General features: G+C 40.2%; 1 long non-coding RNA gene across 1 annotated transcript; it reads left to right on the top strand.

The window, feature by feature from the left end:
- LOC113032213 (uncharacterized) lies at positions 1 to 26,188 on the top strand. Its single transcript, XR_003273845.2, has 3 exons — positions 1 to 395; positions 11,706 to 11,769; positions 25,823 to 26,188. It is a non-coding gene; the product is annotated as an uncharacterized LOC113032213 (long non-coding RNA).
- Positions 26,189 to 27,636: the final 1,448 nt, after the last annotated feature.

The raw sequence follows: 27,636 nt of genomic DNA, 5'->3' as shown, positions 1-27,636 counted from the left end.
GTTCTCTGTGCCAGCCGAGAGACAAGCGATACCAAGCTCCTGGAGCACTGATGAGGGCGACAGAGAGGAGGAGAAGAAGAGCGGGAGGAAAAAAGAAGGAGATGAGTAAAGAAGAAAGTGAGTGAGAAAGTGAATAAAGAGTTTCCAAATGGAAAGTAAGAGAGTAAGAGAAAGATGAGAAGAAAGAAGAGGAACGTAGTAGAAAAAGAGGCAGGAAGTATGAAGATATAGCACGGGAAGATAAACACTATAGAAACAAAAAAGAGTGTTCAGGAAGCAGAGGAGGGAGTTTTGAGTGATAGCGAACATACTGTAGATGAAAGCTGTCGGAGGAGTGGGACGCTGAGAAGCGTCAGCATTGTCAGAGCATGTTCAGCCCTCAGGGACAGCCAGGGGTAAGTCACACACTACTCTGCTGCACATGCATGCATTCGATATCCACCGCTCTACACGCACGCACGCACACACACACACACACACTTTCACTCAGGCGTTTACACACTACAGCATCTCAGTGTATGGATATGCTCCCCTTTCGGAAAGGCCTAAAGGCTACATTTCATACCTAGTGGACACTTGACAATCTTTCAACAAAGTCTTAAATGCTGTTCCAGTCAGGTTAAACGGTTTTCCAGTCGGTAGGAACATTCTCCTAATGTGGCCAGCCCTGCAGGTTAGAAGCTTTATCGCGCGTTTAGCGATAAAGCTTCTAACCTGCTTCTAACCTACTTTTCTTTGTCTTTGTTAGGATACTGTAGCATGTTATCACATAATAGGATTGATCAAGAGCGGAGTCATCAGGGGACAATGGTGTAGAGAGAGTGAGGGGAGCTTTGGCTGCATGGAATCAATTTCATATGATGTCTGACAGGCTGTCATGGAATCATTATGCAACCCCCCGACACAAAGAGATGCTTTAAAAAGCTGTGTGTGTGTGTGTTTGGATTGTAGTTGTAGTGCACTTACACATTCCTGTAGCACACAATCAACCTGTCATTTGAGCTCAGTTTCAAAATAAGCAAGACCCAAACCAGGTTACAGAAGCCATTTAGAAATTTTTCTGGATGGGAGAGTAATCATGGGTAGAGTTTTTCATGTGAGAGAGGCTTGCCAGTTCTAAGGAGTTGTTAGGCTGATAGTTAGCAGCACTGGACATCAAATTGATTCCTATGCTAGCAGGCAATGGGTCACTAAACCCAGTGGAACTGAAGGGTAGAGTGGGTTTTATTGTCTGAATGACTCCTTGGATTGAGTTGCTTTAACCCCCTGGGGTGGAGGAATTACAGGAAAGGAGGAGGAGAGGGCTGGTGCTCTCAGTGTCGCTGGGCGCTCCGCAGCAGCAGCCATATTAGCTCAGTTACAGGCCTCGGGAGGACAGCTGGGTGGCAGAGGTCGTCATGGTGAAAGGGGATGGGGGGGGGAGGCGTCATGGTAAGTGGTTGTCATGGAGACTGTGCATGTGCTTATGATGAAGTTGAGTGGGTGGGGACCCTGTGGACGAGGCTCACCTGGTCTAGTGAGATCATTATGATTGTTTTCTACCTGGAGCAGTTTTCTTTTTTCATTATTCACAATGTAAGCATTCACATTGCTACTTGGTTTAGTATCTCTGAAAGTCTTAATACTTAATGTTTATTATTTATTCACCAAGAGTAAAAGAAACAGGTGTTAACATGGCAGGACTGGAGAGACAAGGCGGGGTCAGTGGTTTTTTGTCTAAGCTCTGGAAACAAGCTTGCAGCTTGTGTTGATATTGACAGAGTATCAACGCAGCTCTGACACCGTGTGCTTCATTCATTAATCCACAGATAAATTCAGCCTTGCACATGCTCAGAGCTGCACATGCAGAGATGCATTCAGAAAGCTGTTTTAAACAAAAAAGTTTTTTTTAAAAACCCCGCAAGGTCTTTTCATCAAAATGACTGCTCTCCGGGGGTCTAAGTGTTAAACTGAGCTGAGTGTCAATTCTGGTGAAGTAAAATATCTCAAAGATGTTTAAATGATCGTGTTCGTGGGCTTGGGATCTCCTTATTTGCATTGAATGGCACAGAGAGGAGTACACAGAGCTGGGTAGCTCATTACTATGCCAAGATAGGGCAGGTACTGTACATGTGGCACCAGCCCACCCTGCCTCATCCTCCCCCACAGGTTCCGTTTATCTAAGCTGATATCACACGCGCAAAAACATATTTTTTCTCTTATCCTGTTTTCTTTTTCATACTCTATCATAGTACGATCAGTTTACACCCCCATCCCCCCATGTATCTAAAAGCTTCTTTTATGTGTTAATAATTGCCCAAAGCATTGATACTGATAGCTTATGAGTTTGTATATTTGGCCAGCTTTTATGCCATGAAGCCTCTGTGCTCTCACATGCCAGCGAGCACAAGCGAGAGATAATTTGAATATCTGAAATACACGGAGCAGTTGCTGTATGCAGCGGTGTACTGCAAAACCCCTCCACTCTTCTGTGAATCACACAAACACTTATTGGAAAACGTTTGAATATTTCTCATTAATTCCTATTGTTTCCCTGCTTTGTCGTGACAGGTGTTTGGAACCAGAGCGGAGCTCCAAGCTGGTTTAAAAACGTTGCATTTCTATTATAAAATCCAATAAAAAATTAATCCATACTAAGCATTTATATTTAAAAAAATCTGATTAGTTTTGTATGTTTTATTTGATCCGATCTGCACTAATTCATGTATATATCTATCCACTTAGCACTTTTAATTCTTATTCTTATTTTTATATTTTTATGACAGTATGTTTGCACTGAAGCACCGCAGCAATTTCCTAATGTTGTAAACCTGCTCAACATTTGGCGATAAAACCCTTTCTGATTCTGATTCTGATTCTGATTCTGAAATTCAGTCTGCTTGTCTCGCTGACTGTTTGGTCATCCTTGTGCTCTCTTGTCAAGAGGCTGTGAGGCGGCAGCCTCGGTGGCCAGGCCATCTCAGAGAATACAGCGGTGTCATCATACACGGGGAAACTTGTATTTCACTGAGACTGGCCACTGACCCTGCTGCTGTGTGTGTGTGTGTGTTTGTGTGTGTCAGTGAGATGGCCTCTGAAGGAAAAGGAGTGGGTATCCATATACTGTGCTTGAGTGAGGGACCTTGGGTGTGGCATGCACTGACTGAACGCCTTTGTGCCACTCCGATGTGTTTAATCCTCTCGAAATTTGTCTGCATCCTTTTTCTTTTCCTTTAGCTTTGTTAGTTTTATTAAAAGCATTTTCAGAGAATGACATGGAGTGGTGGAAGGGCATGTGTAATAGAACACAGTGTACTATAAAGAGTCATATCTTCCACCGGGATCGCATTGAAGCTGAGAAAATGCAGACCATCAAAGAAGCTCTCACATACTCATACATTATTTTAAAGCGCTGCTTGATTATGGTTGCAATTAAAGGCTGTAATATATTTATAATGTTTTTCAGTCTATCAAAGAAGTTCCTGACATTTAACAGTAAATACAGTAAAGTTTTCTGATGTTAATAAATACTATTCATTTAAAACATTTTTACACATTACATATAAACGCCTGCAGGTGAAATGTCTGTGTGACAAACTTTAACTCTTCATGGCTCCAAAGTCAGATCTCATTGTGTTCACATTAAATCCCAGACAGTAGACAAGTGCTTCTGCACTGCTCTCTACAGGTGAAAACACATTATGATATATATAATATATATATATATATTATATATATATGATATACTGATGAAATCTCACTGCTCACTGGATTTCACCTGCATGTGATCTTTAACAAAAAGGTAATATATGTATGTTAAGTGAAAGAGTACCTACTAGTTAGTAGAAGGACAATTACAATTATATAGATTTTTCAAATCTATCTTGGTTATAAAAAACGGACAATGGTACACATGGGTCAAGTTTCCTTGAGAACAAACTAACATTTGTATCTGTAGTAGAGCGAGCAATAATTATCATATATAAGCTGCACTAAGGGAACTTTGTGAAAATGGCAACTCCTCTACTCCACTTCATTCCCATTCACATCCTTGTCCATAGTTTTGTTTTGTTTTTGTTTCTTTACCATAAACCCAATTCCTACTAATACGTATTTGTTATTTCAAATGTATATAACAAGCTTGACCTAAAAAGAAATAGTAAGTAACGCTAAAATATACAGAAAATATGGATATGAAATGTAAGCCTTTTTAAAATAGTAAAAATGTTCATTCATTCTTAATGTTTCCATTATTTGCAGAAAATACCTGCAAGAAAAAGTAGTGAAAATTACCAACAGGTAGGTGTAAGTTCTGTACAGTTAACAGAGTAGAAGGCACATCAGACAACGCTTACTTGAGAATGCACGTGTATTCATGCACGTTGCTGAAATCCTTTGTTCTCCAACACAGAGTCGATAACAAAGACACTTACCCACAAATCCAATTAGAGTTTTTTTTAAATGGGTGTTTCAACACATCTGTACTTGCAGACATGTTGCAAAATTGTCTAAATTTCACTTTCACTGCAGAGTTAATAATTACAAATGTGACTTCATTTGCACCCTTTTATTTTATTTAATTACACTTCATTTGAAAACTTGTTTAACAAAGCTGCTGAGGAAAGTACAAAGGCTTATCAGATAGGAAGTAAATTAATTTCATCTTATAATTAAAAAAAAGAAATCAAGCCAAAGCAAAAATACAATTTACAAACTTCAGCAGGTGTGTTCTGATTTATTTTAAATAAAAGCCATGAAAAAAAAAAACATAATGCACTTTGGTGCTGGATCAACACAGTATGGTGTGTTCATGGGAGAGCAGAGTGTCTTTTCTTGCATGTGTGTGTGTGTTTTTCTAATTAGTAAGACAGATTGTAAATGTTGCTTGGATAAAATCCTGACCCTCACAACCTGTCTTGTTTCCACAGCAGTGCTGCCTGCTACAAATGCAGCCGGTATGCAGATCAGAACAGGAAGCCAGCTCGGCTTTTTGTCACACACAACCACTTTGCTAAAAGGTAGCCGTCTGCTGTTTTTAAGATTTACGTCTATAAGATTTACACCCCATGTCTGCACATTCAAAAAATACAGACGGCTAAGTTGACGACTTGGCTGGACTCAAACGCCTCGGTCAGCAGGATATAAACCACAGTGGCTCGGCTCAGACCAGTACTATCACACCAAACTGCCATATCTTAGAACATTAATTAGCTGTCTATCTTTTTTATAAAGGCCTAGAAAATAGCTGAGCTGTGTTAGCGCTTGGACCACCATTCTTTTAGTAACCCTCATTCTCTGTGAAAACACTCCACTCTGCTTCCTGCTCCTCTCCCTTTAAAATGCCAAAGTTGGCCCAGTGGACTTTAATTCCTTAACGCTTCCTCATTAGCCCTGTGTTAAAACATCAGCAGCTTCCTATCCTTGTAACTATCCTTGTAATGGCACCATTACATCCATCAATAATGCAGTGGGGGTAAGTACAGGTAGCTTTACTGCCCCTCAGGACTAATAGAACGGACATGAGAGCAGTTTCCTCGCCCAAGTGGCCTCGCCAAACAAGGGCTTGTAAGGGTGTGTGTTTGTTTATCCTCACCCATAATGCCTTTAGTGGATAACACACAAATACGCGCTTATGTAGTCACATGTTACACAGTGTGTACGTGCGAGGAAAACACACATCCTACATTGCTGTATCACAGCAGGCTGCAAAAAGGAAATGTGCGCAATGTAGACAAAGTAACTGTGGAAATATACCACATGCTCTCACAAGCATTGTGCATCACACGCATCACATGATCACATGGTGTGTGAGTGGGAGTCTTTGTGTGCTGTAAGCATATAGAGTGGAGAAAGTGTGTGTGTGTGTGTTGGAATTCCTAGAGTAAAGAGAGGGTACAAGAAGATAGATTGTTGATGCTGCGTGTTTCTTTTTTACTAGACACTGTGAGAAAGTGTGTGTGTGTGTGTGTGTGTGTGTGTGTGTGTGTGTGTGTGTGTGTGTGTGTGTGTGTGTGTGTGTGTGTGTGTGTGTGGGAGAGTGCTACTCCTACATGTATCCATCCAGACAGAGCTACGCAGCCGTGTGGGAGGGGTTATGAGAACAATGATGGGTTCTCGTCTCTCCCTCCCTGCACACAGTGTGTGTGAGCGCGTGGGAGCACATGCATGATGACTGTGTGTGTGCATGTGTGTGTGTGAGGGTGATGGACTCTCACATGTGGCTGTGGAACTGAAAGGTAAGCCATTTTTCTTTATCTTGGTGGACTCCTTCAGTCTACGGACTTTAAGAATGTTTTGAAATTAATTTTCATATTCTCTCTACACACCTGGAAGATATTTGACTCCTATCTATCACCCTAACATGTCTTAACTGTATGCTCATCTTTCTTTGTTCACGTTGCCTGCCTCTCCACTTTGAGCACTTAGGTACTTAGTGTGTCTAAGCGGGATTGAACATATTAAAGAGATTATTGGCTCACAGTAACTCCATCATCCACACCTACCATTTGTCATGTGTCAGTTTCATGTGTGCGTATATTAGCTGTGGGCTGCGACAAACCCTCTGAGACAGTTTACCCTCAGTCCCAATTTCTCCAAACGGTTTACGACAGGGTTCCCCGAGGATACACCTTCCATTTTTCATTGTCTTCCCACGCTTGTCTCGCTCTGTCTGACACACATACATACACACACACACACACACACACACAGAAGCACACAAATGCAGTGCATATGTGTGCATCGTACATGGTGGCAGTGGTGGCATTTCCATATCAAAGACTGTCTCCCATCAAAGGAGCTGTAATGGGCGGTAAACTTTCCATAATCATTTGTTGCGGGCTAATATTAGCTCCTGGCTGTGTAGTGGAATGACATCTGAGGCACAGACAGGAAGAGGAAGCATGGCGGGAGGTGGGAGAATTAGAAGGGAGTAGAGGGTGAAAGGTAGAGGGGTCGTGGAGATGAGGCGAGCGTGAATGAGATGAAGGAAAAGGACAGTGGAAAGAAAAGAAACAGAGCACAAAGGCGTCAGGAGGAAGAGGAAAGAGACAGGCAGTGTGGAGTAATTTCACACGCCTGGTTGCTCCCCGCAGACAGCACACCCCCCTCCACTCCAAAATCTCACACACATGCACACACACCCACATACTACATCTCTGCCCCCCACCCCCACTGGCTGGCGGGGTGGGGGTGGGGGGCAGGCATAGCGGCCCTTTGTTTGACATATAGCTGCACACAAAGACATTCAGACCTGAAATAGCAATGGAGAGTACACCCCTCCACACACACAGTCAGACACTCTCATCAGGACCACTTCTGATTGGCTCAAACTAAACAACGTGCTGATGCTGGAGGTTGCCTCTATAATCAAACAATGCTTCTGGTTGCATTTCTCTTTCCAAACGTCTGCACTCTTCTTCTCTGACATTATAAAATGCACTAATAATGAAGCTGCTTCCAAGAGAAGCTGCAAGAGACCTTTGTCTCCCCTCAGACAAAAGAGGAGCTATTGACTCTACAGAGCACATCAGCTCGCTCTGAGACCATTCCTGTCCTGAGGTGATGCGAGTCGACTGTCACTGGCATCCTCGCAGAGACCCTACATGAATCATTACACTGACTGTACAGTTCTCAGCGATCAATGTTTTTTTTTTCCGTCTTCCAGTTTTGTATTCAGAACTGAAGCCAGAGTGTCTGTTGTGGGAAGGATTTTTTTTAAAGGTTTGATGCATATTGATCGTGAGTAAGAGCAGCATTTTGCCTCCATATGGTGCCTGAACGATGGAGGGGCATTCAGTGATAACCCGGCATGAAAGTGATTGTTGCACCAGCGTGCATGTCTGATGAAATCAGCCATAGGTTGTTGCATTGTCGGGGCACGGGAGCAGAAGTGCTGTAGTAAATGAAATGTTAAAGCTTTACTTACACCTGTTAGTGCTACTGTGCCGCGCACAAGGGGGCGGCTGCATACTGCATACAGACTTTATGAAAGATTAACGCCACCATGACAGAGACGCGGCAGCCATCTTTGTTTACTACCAGCTTTTCTTTTTGTGTATTACACTGAAGAAGAAACAAAGGTTCGGTCTCGAGGGTTGTGGTGGGGCTGATTTTGTGGCAGTAAAAGAACATCCTACTTTTTTTCTGTTTTGTAGTTAAGGCTTCTTTCCATATTTCAGGGGGGATCTTTTCAATGAGATGACAAGCTTTCTGCAGGAATCTGTGCTAAATGGATTTCACACCACACTCCTCGCAACAGGGGATTTATGGCGCTGGCGGGCAAGAGAGCAGTATCTGCCACCAGAATGTCAGCACTTTCCAATCCGCCATTTGAACTGCAAAACACTGTGGGAAAACACTGTACAAGATAGTTCACGGCATCAGCCCCCCTTGGAATCCTTTAAAAAAAAAACACCAAAAAACCAAACTTGAAACATAAAACGCAGCTGGAGTTTCTCCACAATAAAACCAGAATAAAACCCACAGAGGACACGAAGTCTGTGGGTATATACAAAGTGTAAGGCATTTCTGTTTCTAAGAAGTCTTTGTGAACGTGAGGAAGCCCAACCCTGCATTTTTTTTTCAATATGGAAGTTATTACCACAGTGCTTAATCCTGCACACTGTGTGCAGCTACTTAGAGAGAGAGAGAGTTAAAGAGAGAGAGAGAGAGAAAGTGTGTGCATGAAGGGGAGGGGAGAGAGGGGGGAGAAAGAGGTGAGGCTTTAATTCCAGCTGAGGATGGCAGGTATGTTAAAACCAGATAAAACGAGACATTAATTGAGTGACAGAGTTTGCCAGTGGGTTTTATCACAGGATACGTGAGTGTGTGTGTGTGTGTGTGTGTGTGTGTGTGTGTGTGTGTGTGTGTGTGTGTGTGTGTGTGTGTGTGCAGGCTTGTGAGAAAAAGAGGATTTATGCTTGTGTGGTCTTACTGAGTCTCTCTTTTTTTGGTTTGCTGGTTTTGGGCCATTCCTAGGAGCCCGGTGTGTAGGCAGGAGGTGTGAGAGCGAGGATGGGTGAACCAGGTGCCGCTTCCTTCCTCAGCGTGTGCAGCTGTCTCAAAAGCCTCTTGATCCCAACAGAAACTTGAAATCAGAGAGCTTTGATAGGCCACTCGGAGGGGAGGCTTTAAAAGATGTGAACGTCCTTGCACGTCATTTCTCTTCAGATGCTGTGGTTTGTGTCGAAACCTTCAGATTCTCACACAGTTCGAATCACCTCCAGGAAAGAGCAAAAGTGACCCTTTTCTCATACACGGACATACGTGAGTCCCGAGTTTGTTAATCAGTGCTCAAAATGTTTTTGCCTTGTGTGAGTGCGTCTCCAGCAGCCTCCGTCTGACGCTTTTAGCGGGGCTTTGAGGACACATTTGCTTTCATTTGAGGAGCAGACCGAGGTAATTTTGACCAGACCCTGGAGCCTCTGTGCTCATCTTTTCTATTCCCATCTCTTTTTTAGGCTGCCCTGATTCCATATCCTGGTTTTTTTGTAGAGGAGGTGAGGGACTATTGTAGCACAAAGTACAGCATTCACTCCGATGGTAACAGAGATACATGTGAACATAACGCACCCCTGAGTGCGCCATATGACGCCTCATTATATTTCACTGACTGATACAGTTCAGGCTTTACAGGAATTAAAGGCTCGGTTTGCCTAAAATACAAACAACACTGTTAGCAAAGTCAGATAAAAGCAACATTATCCACATGGATGCATTAACCTAACCATGGATTTAAGAGTTGTTGATAATTATAAATGGTTTAAACAGCTTCTTGGTTCTTCTTCTTCTTCTTTTTTTTTTTTTTTTTTACAAATACTAATATCCGTTTGTGTGATCAGTCAGATGATCTGCATATGCCTTTGAGCTGACAACGAGCAAAATGGGCCTCATTCATGCATTTGTAAGCCGAATTAATTAAAGCGCAATGTATGGAAGCCTAATAGGTGATTATGTATATGAATGTTATTTGCATAATATATCCAATATATCCATTTTGTTAATGCTGGTAATCGATTTTTGTGATTGCAGCCTATTTCCAAACATACACAAGAATAATAGCAAACAGTCACTTTTTAATGTGCTTACAAACAACGATAAACTACATTAATGACTTTTGTTATTTATTGTTATTGTTATAGTTCATTATTATTATTCACCCTGAATGAATAACTCTGTTGCATAGGATTTTGAATGACATAAACAGAATATGCATAAAACACAATAAAGATAAAAAAGAAATAAATCCCTGCATCAGTGGCATCCAGTACAACATGACATGATGTAAGCATGAAAAAGTGAATCGTATTTATCATTTAACATAAGAATTTATATTTTAGTAGCTCCATAATGTAAAGATTATCCACCATACAGTCTTTTCACTTCATAATGTGAAGCTTAAAATTTAAAATTCTATTTAGACGCTTCTTCCTTCCAAGCAACATTTTCAGATTAGTTTGTTGTTAAAAATGAAATATTAATACTTGATAAAATTGTAAATAGTTATGTAATTATTCTATAGCTTTTGCACAGTTATTGTCTTTTTCCACCTCCGTACAGTTCTACATTTTCTACTGCCATTTTAAGGAAATCATTATTGTGAGTCATTTTGAATGCAATAATCATGCTGTGGAAATTTGATATCATGACAGTCTGCAGCTGCACCCTGTCACAGAAGCAGGTATTCACCTTTCAGATACCTGTTATGAAGAAATCGTGGAAAAATTCAAATTTTTTACACAATATTTTTTATTGTAGGGTCTACCTTACATTATTAAGCACCTTGAGGCGACTGCTGTTGTGATTTTGCGCTGTATAAATAAGGTTGAATTGAATTGAATTGATGATATTTTTTACCATCTTTAATTCCATGTTGTGGTAAATATATTTTAGCCCTTTGTAATCTGCTATGACAGCACAACTTTTGTTATATTAAAAATTATAATAATAATTAATTCAAACAAAAAAAACAACCAGATGAGGTGTATTATTTTGGAACTTTTCAGTGTAATCAAAGTGATGTTTTACCGCTTTTGCAAGACTGGTTTAGAATCTAATGCATACAATAAAATCAACAGAATTGAATAAGAGTACAAAAACATATTTGCAGGGAATTTTGTGATCAAGCTGTTTAATTATTATAGACTCTTAATTAATATGAAGTTATTATATCCTGAGTGCAAAACTGAATCCATCCTTTTGGGGACTGTGTCTTGCTGACACACCCAGCACCACCAATAACTGTCTCATCTCTGAGGAAAAATATTCAGATTCCATTTAGTCTCCTCTCACACTTAAATCAATAACCATCCACTCTGTTACACCCCAACAACCTCTGCCTCCATTGGTCCAAAGACGGCAGTTGCTTTTTCTCTGAGCCAATTGATGCTGATAATCATAGGTATGGAGCTGCAGGCTGTGCGTGTGCATGATTAACGAGACTGCTATCAACACAAAACGGACCTCAGCGCCGCAGCGCTGCTTGGGACAGACATGGTCAACAGGGAGGTGCATGTATATGTACACACAGATGCAAAGCACATGCATCATATGCCTGTGTGCAGTCGCTGACCATGCTTATGTGATTTATTACAGTTAATTAATACAAAGATTCTATATGTGTGAGGAGTCCCAGTCCAGCCTGTTTAACACACACCACTGGCCCTCTATTATTATTCTTAAAGGAAAACAAATTAATTACTCTGACATTTGCTTTCCTCCCACAGGCCGGCCGTCAGCCTTTATTTGGAGAGCAGAAGCTTTTCCACACTACCTGAAATCAGCTGAGAGGTAGGAATTACTGCAAATGAGTCTGTTTACTGCCTGTTTGCTTCAGCCGTGTGAACATGAAGGTCACTTTCATTTGGCTTTGATTGCACTCAGTTGATTGCAATAAATTTATACTTCAAGTTTCTCCTTTTCAGATGTAATAGTTGCAGTGACACCTTGTAACCAAACTCTGTGTGAGAAAAGAAAAAAACAATGCTGTTCCACCCATGTCGGAATTTAATTGCACCTAATCATGGGTCCAAATTGAATAATAATATTTTTATTATATTTTATTTTTATATATATATATATATATATTTTGTATTTTAATTGAATAAAATAAATTACATTTAACAAGTATAGCTCCATAAATCAATGAAAAGCATTTGCTTTTTTGTGGTTTCCACTGGTTACTCTGGTTGGCAGTCAGGTCAAGGTCACACTCTGCATGCCTCCTCTGTATAAAACTGCCTGTTTGTTCAGTCGGGCTGGTTCCACTGCTGATTAGGAGGCCACTGTGGCTGATAGTGTGAGGTGGCAGCAGGACGACTCCTCGTCCTGGAAACTTCCATGATTCAGCTGAAATGCATCAAGGCAGCTATTTTAAAGGCGACTCTAACATTCGGAATTATCCATATTTTTCCAAAGACGATGATACAAAGGCAGTTATTTTAATTAGAGTCTCTTATTTTTATGCTAAGGTCTTATAAATTGTGTTTTATATATATACAAAAAAGACATAGTGACACAGTAACAAAGGACCATTATTTCCTAACATGTCTATAAAAATGAGTGGGTGCTCATTTATTTTCATATATGGATAAACTGTTTTTCAATTACTCTGTGATAAGAAATGTAATTACTAACTAAATGGGTTTTTGGAGAATTTTTTTCATGAATGAATGAAGCAACATATTCATAAAGTTCATCACAGTCAGTAGGAGGTGGTTGGGGTGTATGATGGCCATACTAAGTGCTGACTAATTTATGTCCAGCAAAGCATCTTTAAAGAATAAAGATAAATAATAACCTTGTATTTTTATTATTTTTATTTTTTAAATAATATTTTCTCACATTAAAACAACTTTTTATCGCATGTTCTATTTGTAATGATTCACAGGCACACATATTATAATCTACTTGCTCCAGTGTTTTTGGAGCAAGTCGGTTTTGCCTTGCTCCAAAAGCATTAAACCAGACATCAACTGCCTTACTGCACGCTGACGTCTTTTACTTTTTAGAATTTTGATATATTCTGCTACTTTCACTTGTGGTGGAGTAGTTTATTACTTGTACCTGCTGGCAGACATAAATCCAGTTAAATTCTCTTCTGTCAACACACACTGATGTCTACAGTGACAAAATATGATGAATAGGCTCTGGTTCTTTACACAGTGTGAGCTACATAATGCAGTGTTGGTCAGTTCTAACATGTATACTACGAAAATGGTTTCTGCCAGCCGGCTGAGCTTCACGTCAAGCGCTCCTCTGGCGTAGCTGTGTGTCCGCTGTGACAGACCACTTTCATAAAGTCTGCCTGTCAGTCCATTCAGCAAATCATGCCCCACTGGAACTACTCTCCTTCCTCTAGCTCTGTTTTCTTTCTCTCTCACACACACAGATCCCTGGGGAGTTTGGCAGACATCCTACTCAGTTAACTAGAGGGATAAAGCAAACTGTCTGCACAGCTCTTGAGGAACGCCATAGCAACCTTTTCTCTCCTCCGAATAATCCCACACTTTCACTCTTATCCCTGAAAGTTCTTCCTTTGCTTGAAAAATCGACACTAAACACACAACAAACTTGCTCATAAAGACCAGGAGATAATGCTCTTGTGTCTGAGAATGTTTTAATTAGTTTTGAGTTCTGGGTTGGATTCAATCAGATAATCCTGCCTCTGCTCGTCTGCACCTGCTTCGTGGCTGTGAGTCACTGTATTCAATTTGCATTTGCACTCTTCGAAGCATGGAACAAATTACATAATTGCTTAAATGCTTGAATGTATTTTTTTTTCTTTTCCTTTCTCTTTTTTGTTACACAACTGGCACATCCAGCTCCTTGCACGATTAATCATTTTCATCCCTGACTTCATTTTTCTTCCATCATTTTCACATTAGGATTAATATGACAAAAGCTGTCTCCTTCACCTGGCTCAATCAGCTAAGCTATATTTCAGCCTTATTACAGATCTTATCATTTAATGTGGCCTGGAAATGACTCCAGCCACGGTGCAGCCTAAAGGTAGTTACCTCCCATTTTAAATTGCTCTGCGGGAAGGATTATAAAAGTGACACACATTCTGGGATGCTGGGCCTTAGAGTTCACACTGGAGCTAATTAGGGAAAGCAACAATTTAATCTGTGATTCGCTACCACAGGCTCTTGCAGATGACAACTCAATTTGGTGCTCTGTACACAGAGAGGAGAGAACCAGATGTGAACATTTCTCACATGTGTGTGTGACAAGAGTGCTTGTCTTCCATTCCTTTCTATCCCTCCTAACCTTCCCTCACCCTCCCTTTCTTCACCTCTGTCTCATAGCTTCCTTCCTGTCTCTTTCTGTTCCCGTCTTTCTAATTGTGGATGCCAGCTGCTTCAGAGCCTCTGCTGCTGCTGCTGTGGTGCCACGCCTGCGAAGTGTCCAGCCCAGAGTCCCTCTCTCTTTTCTCCCCCTCTCTGCAGCTTTAACACAATAGCTCCCCCATCATGAAATTATCAGTGGCTCCATGGCCTCTCCTTGCGACACCGTGACACACCACTTTGTTGCATTGTGCCTCTTACTTGCAGGCACAGATGGCGGTATAGTTGGTGTTCTCTGTCAGAGTGCTGACACACGGTTCCTAAAAAGGAAAAGAAAAACAGCAGGGAGAGGGATGAGAGTGACAGTAAACACTGGTTAGCGCTGTCCTCTTAAGGCAAAAGGTGGGAGTCCCTCAGGTAGTCCAGCTTCCTCCCACATCCCAAAGACATCCACATTAGGCTAACTGGTGATTCTAAATCAGGATGTGCAGTAAAGTTCTGTACAGCCTACAGACTTTTAAGTGGACGCTAAGACTAGAGCAGTATATAAATACAAAGTCCGGTTCCATTTCCACACCCATAAGATGCTTTAAAATTAATTTCATTAAACAGGATGCAGCAGGGTTTAGATTAAAGGTTGCTGATCCTACCAAAAAGGCACTAATATAGGTGACATGTCAAAACATTAAAGCAGCAAAGCTCAAGAAAAGATAACAACATACCAGATTTTTCCAGTTAAATAAAGCTAATACTGCCGTTTACAGTCAGCTACACCGTAAAAAAAAATCCTAAAAAAACAGTAACAGCTCAGGCGCCAAAATAATACCATAAAATAACAGAAAATAACTTGCATGAAAATACGGTTATTTTCAGTAATGACAATACAGTTCGTTGCCCTAACTTTACATGGAACTTTGCCTTTTTCAAGTGCTTTTAAACATTAAATTAGGAACAATTTAATGTGATTAAACAATGAAATTACCTATAAACAAGGTCAATGAATGTGGCAATATGAATAATAATACTTAAATGTACAGAAATATACAGTTAACAGTTGGTTTAAATAATAATGGATTGCATTCATATAGCGCTTTATGAGACCCTCAAAGCGCTTTACAATTCCACTTTATAATTCCCCTCTGGCCATCACCAGTAGATAGCAGGTGAAGTGTCTTGCCCAAGGACACAACGACCTAGAGTGTCCAATCCAGGGCTTGAACCGGCAACCTTCTGATTACAAGGCGAACTGCCAACTCTTGAGCTGCGATCGCCCTAAATAATAATAATAAATATATATGTAAACATTTTAGAACACTATATTTATTTAAGTCCACAGTATGCTTATAATTTGCAGAATTTGGAACTGTTTGCATTTCATCTTATATAATTAATTCTGTTGAAGCATATATATTTCACATCTTATTATCCAGTATAATTCCATTTTTATTTTGTTTCCAGTGTTAAAATAGTAAAATATTCCAGGTCTTTTGCATTATCTTAATCTCTTTGTGCTATGCTGCATAGAAACAGCCCTGTTGCTGAGCTATTTTCCTAACTTAAACCAAAATAGTGTCCTCCTCCAGTGTAGCTCTGTAAATTACACTTGAACTGACAGAACAATCAGTATGATATCCACATCAGTTAAATTAATTTTTTTAGAGATGGTAAATGTACTGCGCAACTACAAAATTTAAAACTCAGATAAGATTGCAGGGGTGGGAGTTAAAAAGCTTGTCTTCATCCCACTCCTTTTCGAGATAAACTTGTTTTTTTTTGTGTGTGTGTGTGTGTAATTGTACATTACAATAACTTTATTATTTGGTTGCTCGAATAAAGACATTCATTCATTCATTAAAAGGCATTAATATAAATATAATGTGGTGTACAAATTTAAAAACTAAAGATTTGACATGTTTTTGTGAGCTCTCTGGCACAAAATGGAAAAAGACATATTTGTTAGTTGGTTTTGGTTCTTTTCTTGGGATTTGTAGGCACAAAGAAAAAAATCTCAGAGTTTTCAGAGTGCTGTGCACATGTACCTACATTTGAGCATGTGTGTTCCTGTAGCATCCTCTAAACCACAGAGACTTTAATAGCAGCCCATGCAGAGCAACAGACACAGACCAATGGCTTTCTCTAATGAGCAGACTGTTGTTGGTCTGCCGTGGGGACCCTGCTTCAGGGCTGGCACACATTGCAAGATTTTATGAACTAATTAAGCACTAAAAGTTGCCTTCTTTGACAAGAAAGTCCAGATTTTTATGCAAAGTCAAAGAAAACTACTGGGGGATGGGAAAACATAGGAAATTTCATTCCTATGTTTCATTTGCATTTGCAGTTCAAGTTTAGACCAGATCTACGAGCACAGAAAGAGACAGTTTGCTGTTGATAGGTGTTAATGAATCTTCCTGAAGCTCTGCCACTGTCCTGATATGACCTGGCGATACTGCCACATTTACTTTGGAGAGAAAATGAAGGGTTAGGTAAGTATTAAAACCAAACAGCTGCTTAAATTTTAGCATGTATAGCTAATTCTGCTCCATAAAACAGCTTTCTTATGTTTAACTGACTGTTTTAAACAAAGCTGACAGGTGGATGCAAACACAAGTTACCCCTCTATGGGGATTCACCTCTTCTAATTCCAGTCACCGCATTAGGTTGTCACGTTTGTCGTGTGAGTGGCAGTTTTGATGGAATTATCAAGAGTGTGTGTTTATGCTTTGTGTAGTCTTTGTGATGCCTTAAGTGCAACATTCAGAGTTTAATTCTTTATGGTTTTAAATGGTCACTTTTTTCTAATTAGTTAAACATAAAGTAATGAAACCTTTCTGACCTTGAAAACTGATTCTGACTCGAGGAAAAACAAATATCAAAAAGTTCAGTTCGTGTTTTTCAGAGCATTTACATTAATGCTCTTTCCAGGTGTTTCCCACATCAATGTTAAGAGCTCCTTTGTGCTGATGATCTGCAGCACTGAAACATAGTTTAAATGAACAGAAAAGACTAGATAAGGATGCTGAAAATGAACCGCCAGGAAACAGACACATCCACTGGGAGAGGCTAAAAAACAATATAAAGTTTTGCTTAATGCCTGGGGTTTTTTTTCCCCAAGAGTCCCTGCAGATACATTTGTGAATAAAAGCTGAATTACCTTCCCCAAATTCTGGAGCATGAATGTTGTAAAATTAGCTGCGATGTCACAAAATCCTGCTTGCAGATCCACGTGTCAAGCTCGGAGTTGAGGTGAGCACAGAGGAATGTTCCCTTCTTCAGCAGATGAAGATGTGGAAACAGCCCTCTGGTGTCAAACTCTACAACATCATAGTGACAAAAACATATTTTTGGTGAGTATCAAAAGGAATTTCCTCTGAGATCAGGCTCTGTCACTACATTTTGAACATGCGGTACCAGTCACTCAGCCCGGGGATTGTTCCAAATTCCTCGATCCTATTAGATGACGCATGTCAGGAAGTCACATTTTGCATTTCCTAAGCTGTAAATGCAGCTCAATCTGTAGATCAGCTACATTTTTCTGTGACTCATGAGAAGACTGCAACTTTAACTGTGCAGCTCCTTTCAAGCAGCAGTGGAGTTCACCTCCACGTTTCCCTCCTCGCTCTGGGAATCTGGAAAGACGTTAGATTGGCAGGTCGGGCTGCTGTCAGTATCTGTCTCCGTCACCTGTCCTGCTCGGCAGCCAGCTGCTCCGCCTGTGATAAGACTGGAGTTTATTCTGAGGCTGAAAATACCGGACTCAGTCTGGCTGCGTGCCGATCGCCTAGCCTCTCTGTCTTCTCACAAACCAGATTACAGATTTCTCACTGTCATTCAGTCGGCCGTGATGAGGGTGAACGAGCTTGTTTGTAAATTCCTTTTGTATTTTTTTTCTGGTAATTTTTTTGAATTCATAGCTGAGAAACTGTTTTGTTTCTACACTCTCATCCTGTCACTAAAGTTGAATAATGGATTTGATTCACAGTTAAATCTTAAAATAGGAAAACATCTGCTTGAGCAATGAACAGGCCTTTAATGGCGGTACGCTGGAATCAAAAGATTCTGGTTATGCTTTAAACTGACATATTTATAAAAAAGAATGCGACTTAATGAATGACTGGGTTAATGCAGAATTCCTGCTGCTCTCCTCATTTCTCACAAGTGTCAGCTACCTTCAGCTCCTCGTTCTCCTCCTCCTCCTCCTTCTGAAATGAATGATGTTAAATCAATGATGCCAATGTCAGCCACTGCCTGCATGACTGATCTGAATAAAATGGGCAAGGATCCATTAGGAAACAAAAAGCTTGCTTTTATCCAGCAGGCACTCTCTGTTTCTCCTCTCCATCTTCTGTCTTCCCCACACTCTGCTCTGCGTAATGCAGCGTAAGCACAGCTGTCTAAAAGCAGCATGAAGGATAGACGTCTCTTACAGGAGCTGAGGGAAGAAGGAAGGAGGTGGGGAAGGCTTGGACTCTACCTCTTCAAAGACTATCAGAAGTATCACTTGAAGCTCTTTTCTCAACTGAGTGGTACTGGGGTTAGTGAGGGTGCTTTCTGCCTTTGCAGCTAACCTGCAAACTGTTCTGATGGTTGTCAAACCACATCTTAACTAATACATACGAAGGTGTCACAACTCGTTATTAAAGATACACAGTTGTTGTCTCTGTTGTCTTGTGTTTACAGGGGAAAGAGTTAAGCCCAAACCTTTAATAACAACTTTGATGATAACATGAACCTACGCGGTATTTTTAATAACCAAAGCTTAGGACCTGTACAGCACTCGCTGTCTCAAGAGGGCACGCAGCATCCTACGGGACTGCACACACCCAGGACACCGGGTGTTTAAGCTGCTGCCGTCTGGCAGGAGGTTCAGGCTGCTGAGGTCCCGAACAAATAGACTCAAGGACAGCTTTTACAACAGGGCAATAGCCCTGATCAATGTAAATAGCTGACCTGACTGGATACCTCCCTGGACTTTTTAGGGGGAGGTAACAATGTTTAAAACGATAACAATAATATTTATATTTATAACAAGGTGCAATAATAATTAATGTGCAATGATAACAGTGTGCAATACACATACACTTATTCTTCTTTTTTATACTAAGTTAATATACTGTGTTGTGTTGTTTGTTACGTTGTGATGTGTCATATCGTGTCGTGTTGTGTTATATGTAGTGCCGACGTAGGACAGTTTTTCCAATTTCATTGTACTACTGTACTATGTATGACTGTGCAATGACAATAAAGAGTTATCTTATCTTATCTTTAATTGTCCTATTAGACAATGGGAAATCTTTCCCTAAATTTAAGTTCAGTCAGGACCACCCATCTGTCAAAGGCAGGTTGTTATTTCTATTCTGGGACCCCTGCCCCCATCCTTCCATGGAAAGCATAAGGCAGAGAGTGCAGCAGATAGACCCCAGCACACAACAGGACTGTCCTTAATTATTCTGATTAAGTCAGGTGCAGCAGAAAGGGAGGAGCTGGGTTGCAAAGTGGTATGCAAACACCTGCTGTAGCAGTGGACAGACTGAGGGAGCTTAAATAACACAGCCACTAGGAGATTTATTAGTAGGATGTCAGTCAGTAGTATTGCATTGTGGGCTGGCACTGAACTGCCAGCCTTGCAGAAGAGAGGCACCAAGAGGGTTTTGTCCTGTACTCAGTGCAGTCAGTGACCACCTCAGGCAGACAGCTGAGGCTTGATACAGAGAGAGATACACTGTAAAAAAAATTGTAATATAAAAGTATTTTACTGTGTATTTTACAGTTTTGTACTGTTCTTCTAGAATATCATTAAATTCACATAAATAGACTGTGATTTTACATTTCAAATGTAAATTAACGTAAAATCACTGTAAATGTAATAAAACATAATATTCTTGTTTTTTAAATGTATCAGTCTGTACATATGCATATTTAGATTGTTAAAATAGATTCACAAATGTATCATAATTTCATAAATATTTGTCCGTTATTTGAAAGATTGAACTGTTAAATTCAATGCTATGGAAAAATATATAAAATGATTTGTATAAACGTTTTTTACATCAAATAATAATAATAATTATTGCTATTTAGGGCGAGCGTGGTTCAAGAGTTGGGAGTTCGCCGGTTCGAGCCCCGGCTCGGACACTCTCGGTCGTTGTGTCCTTGGGCAAGACACTTCACCTACCACCTACTGGTGATGGCCAGAGGGGAATTATAAAGTGGAATTGTAAAGCGCTTTGAGGGTCTCATAAAGCGCTATATGAATGCAATCCATTATTATTTAAACCAACTGTTAACTGTATATTTCTGTACATTTAAGTATTATTATTCATATTGCCGCATTCATTGACCTTGTTTATTAGTAATTTCATTGTTTAATCACATTAAATTGTTCCTAATTTAATGTTTAAAAGCACTTGAAAAAGGCAAAATCCCATACAGTTTGTTGCCCTAAATCCCATGTAAAGTTAGGGCAACAAACTGTTTTGTCATTACTGAAAATAACCGTATTTTCATGGGAAAGTTATTTTCTGTTATTATTTTGGCGCATCAGCTGCCGGAATATTACATTTTTTTAGGATTTTTTTTTTTTTACGGTGTACGTTGCAATAGGCCTAGGCTGCTGGGGCTTCCCATGATGCACTGAGTGTTTCTTCTTCATTCACTACGTGTCTATACACGTGCAGTTAATCATTAGTTATCAGTAGTCTCTGGCTCTTTTACATAACGTGTCTTTGTCCTGTCCTTCCTCCCATCACCCCCAACAGATCGTGGCAGAAGGCAACCCGTCGTGAGCCTTGTTCTGGTGGCGGTTTCTTCCTGTTTAAGGGGAGTTTTTCCTTCCCACCATTTCCAGGGGTTCTAATTGTTTCATCACTAGAGTTATAGCTCAGATATTTAAGGTCTTAACCTGTCTTAACCAGTAAATTACCTTGGCATTGTTGTCATAAACAGACATTTTTTTAAGACTCCAGTGATTAGCAAATTTTACACCAGGTGGAGGCATAGTGTGCTGCCACAAAAGCCATGATAGAAAAGCTTAATAAATAATGTGAAGAAAAAATATTAGATATATAAAACTAAAGCTGTTTAGATATCTTTACTTTGCATATTAGATATGTAAAGTAAAGAAAACTGTTAAAGAAATGTTCCCATTCTAACCATCAAGCCCCCAGCAAAACGTAATAAGACATGAAAGTCAAAATGATTAAGAAGGTCTGAACATTTAATATTCAAGAATTAAATAAAGCAATGATAAACATATGAGAAGGGAAAAAAAACCCAAAAAAGCAAGCTTGCGCCCAGACAAACGCAGAGCAGGAGATGAAGCATAGCTAAATATGTTTTCACCTGCACAAGTGCCAAGGTAGGTCTCCCCTGCATAATTGGTCTTTCCTTCGTCGGGAGCATGCGCTGGGCTCTCCAAATCACGGACAAACAGTATCCCACATTCTTGATTTTTAGTTCACAAACACTTCTTATAATGACTAACTACTCCTGACATTTTGGAGATGTTAGCTCTTTATACAGCAAAGTTACAGTGGGATACAAATAATATCAGGCTGATCCTGCCATGATTTGTTGCCCCTGTCTAAATCACGGACAAACAGGATCCCACAGCTGTTTATGTTTTTAAACCCATTTTGCACAGAGAGGCATTTTTTGAAAAATGTATTGATAGCAATGTTGAATATTATTTACACAGGAAAAAAACAACTACACGTAAAATAATCACATCGTGACGCCTCTGCCTTTCTAAACGGAGGGACAGTAACTGCGTGTATATGTAAGCGTGTAAAACCTGAAGATAATCAGATTAACAGTAACAGTATTTTGTCTCTATCTGCCATTCTGCAATTCATCTCATGTAAAGAATAACGTGGCGCGCAGCGTGACGTGCAAACAGACACATACCTTTGACGTTGAGTGATGAACCCTGTATTCCTCGTCCACACATAAAAGGAGTTTTAAAAAATCTCAGTTTTCAGTGATTCGAAACGCCGTTTACGTGTGGACGAAACAGCTGCGTTTTCAGAAATACCCGTGTAGGTGTGGACGTAGCGTAAAAGAGTTAGTAGTTTATTTTCTTACTACCTGTAAGTTATTGCAGATTACTTGTATTTGCTTAATTGTTTACTAAATGTTTGAGGTGTGAAATAAACCGCAATGGAGCAAAACATGGTGTGTGTGGTTGGAGGATGTGTTTGTGCGTGAGTGCGTGTGTGTTCTTGTAAAACAAAGGGGGGCCTTGCAAAAAAAGTTTGGGAACCACTGCATTAGAGCAAGTGACCTTTGAGAGGAACCAGAAAAGAGACTGAGTGGCAGCTCTGTTTGCTGCTCTCTTAATGCATCTGTTGTTTCAATTCTTAGCAGATGTCAAAATATTAGAAGTTCCTAATATTACAACGAAGTATTGGTTTAACACTGGATCATACACTACAGGGAAACCTCCACCACCCTCACTTTCTGCCTCTGTACACACACTAACAGCATTGGCACTGAAGTCTCTGCAACTGTACACACACTGATGTGTACGGACAAATACATATGAGCCTTTTCTGACAAAGTGCACTGCGATCCACTTTTTCACAAGCTCTGTGCAGTCGTATGTGTGACTCGGTCCAAATGAACTGGTGATGTAAAGGCTGCTGAGAGAGTTGGGTGGTAAAGCTTAAAATCATTCTGGACAGTCAGAGAAGGAAAGAGTTCTGGAGTCATGCACTTGGATGTTTTAAAGGAAAAGGAAAGATCCTGTGAGCTGTGGTAAAATATGAAAGGTTTTCAGACTTGCTGGAACATAAAACAAAACAGAAATCAATGGAAGCTTTTAAAAAAGTCATTGCCCAAAATCTTCAAACTGAAATGCTAGATCTAAACTGCTTTTCCTCCAATAGCGTTTTGTGACTGAACTGTGACTGAGCTTCCCCCTCTATTTCCACACGCACACACACACAGCGTTCTCCGGCTCCTAATCCCTCAGGCTAGTTTTGATTGTTACTTAAATCTTTGTGTTCCTTCCCTCTGAAAAGACAAAAAAATCCCCCCACATTTTCCACTTCTTTTCCTCCTTCCTCACTCAAGTGTTTCTATCCATTATGCGCAGTGACATTCTTTGTCTGAAGGACACTGGCGTTGAGCCAAGAGGCTTCCGCTGGGCTGGCCGAGGCGTTTAATTGAAACCTTAAAAGAACTTTCTTTTGGCACAAAAGCCCTTATGTGTGCTTTGTCACAATTAGATTGACCAGAAAGGCCAGCAGACCTGATAAAAAGGGATTAGAAAAAATGCTGGGATATTATGTTCAGTGTGACATGGCCGCTTGTGGAAGAATTAGTGCAGGCCTGACCCGTCCTGGATTAGTCAGGCAAAAGGACAAACCTGTGATTAATGGAGTGGTCAGAGGCTACACTTACAACCCAGTTTCACAACACCTCCTGCACACCTCCCATGGTATTGTAAACTGTCCCTCTCGACTGCTGTCCAGCACAGCACCTCAGAACAGCAGGGTGCAAATTCATCCTGTGAGGTCGCCCGCTGTGAGGGTGCAGAGTTTGGCCTAAAGGGGGCGACACAGTCAGGTTGCCAGGAAAATCTGTTACGTCAAACAGCCCAGTGTAGTCAGCCCCAGTCAGCAGGGCCCAAACTGGTGGAGTTAGGTGCCCCCACCCCCAGACCAAAATATGATTTATGCCAACATGGGTGGCCCAGGAAAAGATCAGATTTGACCATCCTCAATAAATCACATTGTTCTATTAGAATTACAATATGGATAAATATACAATATAGATGCAGTGCCCAGGTCTACAGTTACCACACACTGATGGTGACCTAGGCTAATATAATACATTATAATACAACAGCATGTTCTATACTTTGTTATTATTTTGCCACATTATTTTATTATGACTTTTTTTTTACATGCATTACAGTAACAAATTATTACCTTTTAAATATATAACAATTAGAATACAAAAACAGACATTTCTGAACAGCTATAATTATCATAACAAAGTAAACTTGATATTTATTCCTAAACAGAGAAACAAATTTTCTAAACAATGAAACACATAGTATTTGTAAAATTGATATTTGTTTATTTAATGCATGTCCAACACGTAATTAAAGTAATAACCAAAACATTTTTTACAATGACGCTTTGAGCGTTTAAAACTGTACCAAAATTTAAAACTTTGGTACAGTATTTTGTAAAAGTTTATAGTACCAGGAAATGTGGAGGTTTTGATCAGGTCTTAGGTGCCGTAAAGATTTCATTTAGCTCACATCTTGTTATAAATGTTAGTCCGCTCCAGGAATAAAGGCAACCTGTCTGTTAGGACAGCCAGAGGTTTAAATGACAGTATAGGGGGAAACAATGATTTTAAGAATTCACGTTTATGTTAGCACAATAAACTGATACACTTCAGTTAATGTAGCAACAAGACAATCAGAGCACTTTTTAAACAAGAAATTCTCTCAAGTTGACAGATAAAACAAGACACACAGTTTAATTGAGTGAACACCATCATGAGGACAGATACTTCCTTCCACAGTATGAAGCCTCTGGGTCCCTGTCTGTCCCAGAAGGGTTAGATTGGGGTGAAGTGCCTACTTGGGCGAAATATTTTGGGTAACTGCCAAAGTGCCCAAGTGTCGTTTAAGATGGCAAGCATTTGGATTTTTAACAGAGCTCTGTGGGAGAGCTGACTAAAGGCATCCCATTAATAACAGAAATATAAATACTGCACATGACACATCCCAGATCTGACTAGCTGCTGCCATAAATAAGAAGAATCAAGCACACAGTTATAAAAGAGGAACAAAAGAGCCTGGCACAGCATGACAGACTCACCAAACACCCACATTTTAGTGGTCAGGAGTTCAGGTTTTTCCCTTTGATGCCCGAATGGCTGAACTTTGATTAACAGTAATATTTTTATGTTTTGGATTTTGATACCAAAGTATCAGGACACAAATTGGATGGCATTCTTCATATTTCATAGACTGACAAATTCTTTCTAACTCTATTTTGCTCCTGGCTCTTAAACGTCATGACTCTTTAGGACCTGGCCATTGCACAATTGCACAAAGCCTGTACACAATTCTGTTAACAATTCCAACATACAGACATACCAGGAAACTGATTTTCCAAACATGCCCTGTTATACTGAAGCCCTGCATGCAGATCATTTTCCTGTAAACCTACTTTACAGTGACATTACTCTGAGCTTTGGTACACAGCGGGCCGCTTCAAGGTGGATTAAGGCTTGCCGCTGTGAAACCAAAGTTATTCTCAGCTCCATCATGGCCCTAACCTCAATTCCAAAGCACTTTAAAAATAGGCAATAAATAGAGCACTGTTACATCCAAGGACCCTGCTTAGCATTTCACTTTGCAGTCACACACTTTTGGCTAAAGATGTGTTTATATAGCTGAGTCCTGTGTGATGTTTAAGGCTGTCCTTGGGTCACAACCTGCTTATTCAACTTTAATTCTCAAACACTACATTTGCATTGAAAGCTAATCCTCCAACATGAAATTAATGTTCCTGTTTCTGCCTCATTATCTCCAGGTTAAGTCGTGGTGTGTGCAAGCTGCCAGCATCAGATCATCGTCCTCAAAGTGTGGGGGCAAGAAGGAAAGATGTTGGGTGCCCCCCGGTGGAGACTGTTTACTGTGTGCAAAGTGCTCTCCGCTCTCCTTTCAGTGTTTGTTAGTTAATCACCATCTGCTGCTGCTGCAGTTAGTTGTATAGCAAGAGTGGAGAGGAAAGGTGAGTATTCTCAGTCAACCAGCTTCTCATGCAAATAAATGGTTTTAATGGCTCCACAGTGTGATGAACAAAAAAGCTTCAAAAATACTGGTTGACAGTTTGACTTGGTCCTGTCACTGAAGATTAGCTTCCATTAGCTACTACAGCACTGATGGGTGGGGAGGGTCAGCTGGTGTTGTGAATCAGGCCGCTGAAGTGTCACGCACGGCTTTTTCACAACACCAGGGTTCCTCCCTACTACTTCCTGCTAGGACACATCCACCACATGTCTCTGCACAATGCTGTACATTAGAATACAGCAAAACACAAAGTGTAAATGTACGAGTTACTAACAAGTTTTTAAGGAATGTCATTTCATTGTTAAACAGTAAATAACTATTAACTTGTGACTTATTACCAATAGTATCGTGTTACCTACCAGCTTTGGAACAGTTTGCTATTATCACTATCATCTACACTGTTGTGCCCTTTTGAAACTGAAAAAAAAAAAAAATACACACACACATATATACATATATATATGTGTATATTTTCTTGCCATGTTACACACAAAACTATTTAGACTATGGATCGTAATCTACTTTACAACTTTTGGACTTTGCAAAAGTCTTGGGCCACCCTACATTTCATTGCAATTCTAACAAGCTTGAAAGTCAACCCTTGCTTTGAGCACATTTATTCTTCAACACAGCATGAACTCTCTTAGACAAGCTTTCTTGTCATTTGTTGAAGTATTCTTCAGGAATACTTTGATAACTTTAGGCTCATTGAATGACATTACAAGCTCTTCTCTGGATGCTGGCTGTCTTTTGTTCTGCACTCATTCTTTCAACATGATCCCACACTTCAGTGAACAGCAGTGTTGGGTAAGTTACTTTAAATTAGTAACTTAGTTACATTACTAGTTACTTCTATTAAAAGTAACTCAGTTACTTCAAGTTACTCGTTACTTTCAGAGTAACTAGTTACTAGGGAAAGTAACTTTGATTTTACTCAGAATTCTCTTGTTAATGTGTTGCTTCCATAAATGGATACCCATCAAGATTGCCAGTCTTCTAGCTTCCTTACTTGCCACAAGTGCACTGTGCCACCTACCAATAGAAAGGAAAAAATAATGTGCACATTTCCACGAGAGAAATCCCACGCCTGATTCTATCCTAGCCTGCTTTTTACATCCAACACAAAAACTGCAGTCGTGGTGCTTTCGATTGTACTCAGAACTTGGAAATTCTGCCTTCTGAATAGGAAGATGTAGGCAACACCAGACTGAAGATGAGCTGCATACAGGGCTGGACTGGGACAAAAAAATCGTCCCGGGCATTTTGACTAGAGACCGGCCCACTATTATAGGAAAAATCATAAAGCCTTTGAATGAAAATAAACACTGTTGTGACAGTGATGTACACTGTTCTGATGGTATATATGTATCAATCTATCAATTGTTTGTTGTAAGACTCAGATAATTATTTTTTTAAAAGTGAGACATTTTAAATGAGAATAAGAAAGTTTTTCCTTGTGCCCCCCTTTCCCTTTTAATGCCCTACATGGACCCCTGGCAACACTTTGCTAGACCCGCCCCTGCACAGTTACCAGCTGTCAGCTACATAGAAAAG

Source organism: Astatotilapia calliptera, chromosome 11 (assembly GCF_964374335.1).
Source record: "Astatotilapia calliptera chromosome 11, fAstCal68.1, whole genome shotgun sequence".
In the NCBI taxonomy this organism is placed as follows: domain Eukaryota; kingdom Metazoa; phylum Chordata; class Actinopteri; order Cichliformes; family Cichlidae; genus Astatotilapia; species Astatotilapia calliptera.
Note: the sequence above shows the minus strand (reverse complement) of the source record. Positions and strands in the feature narration are given on the sequence as shown.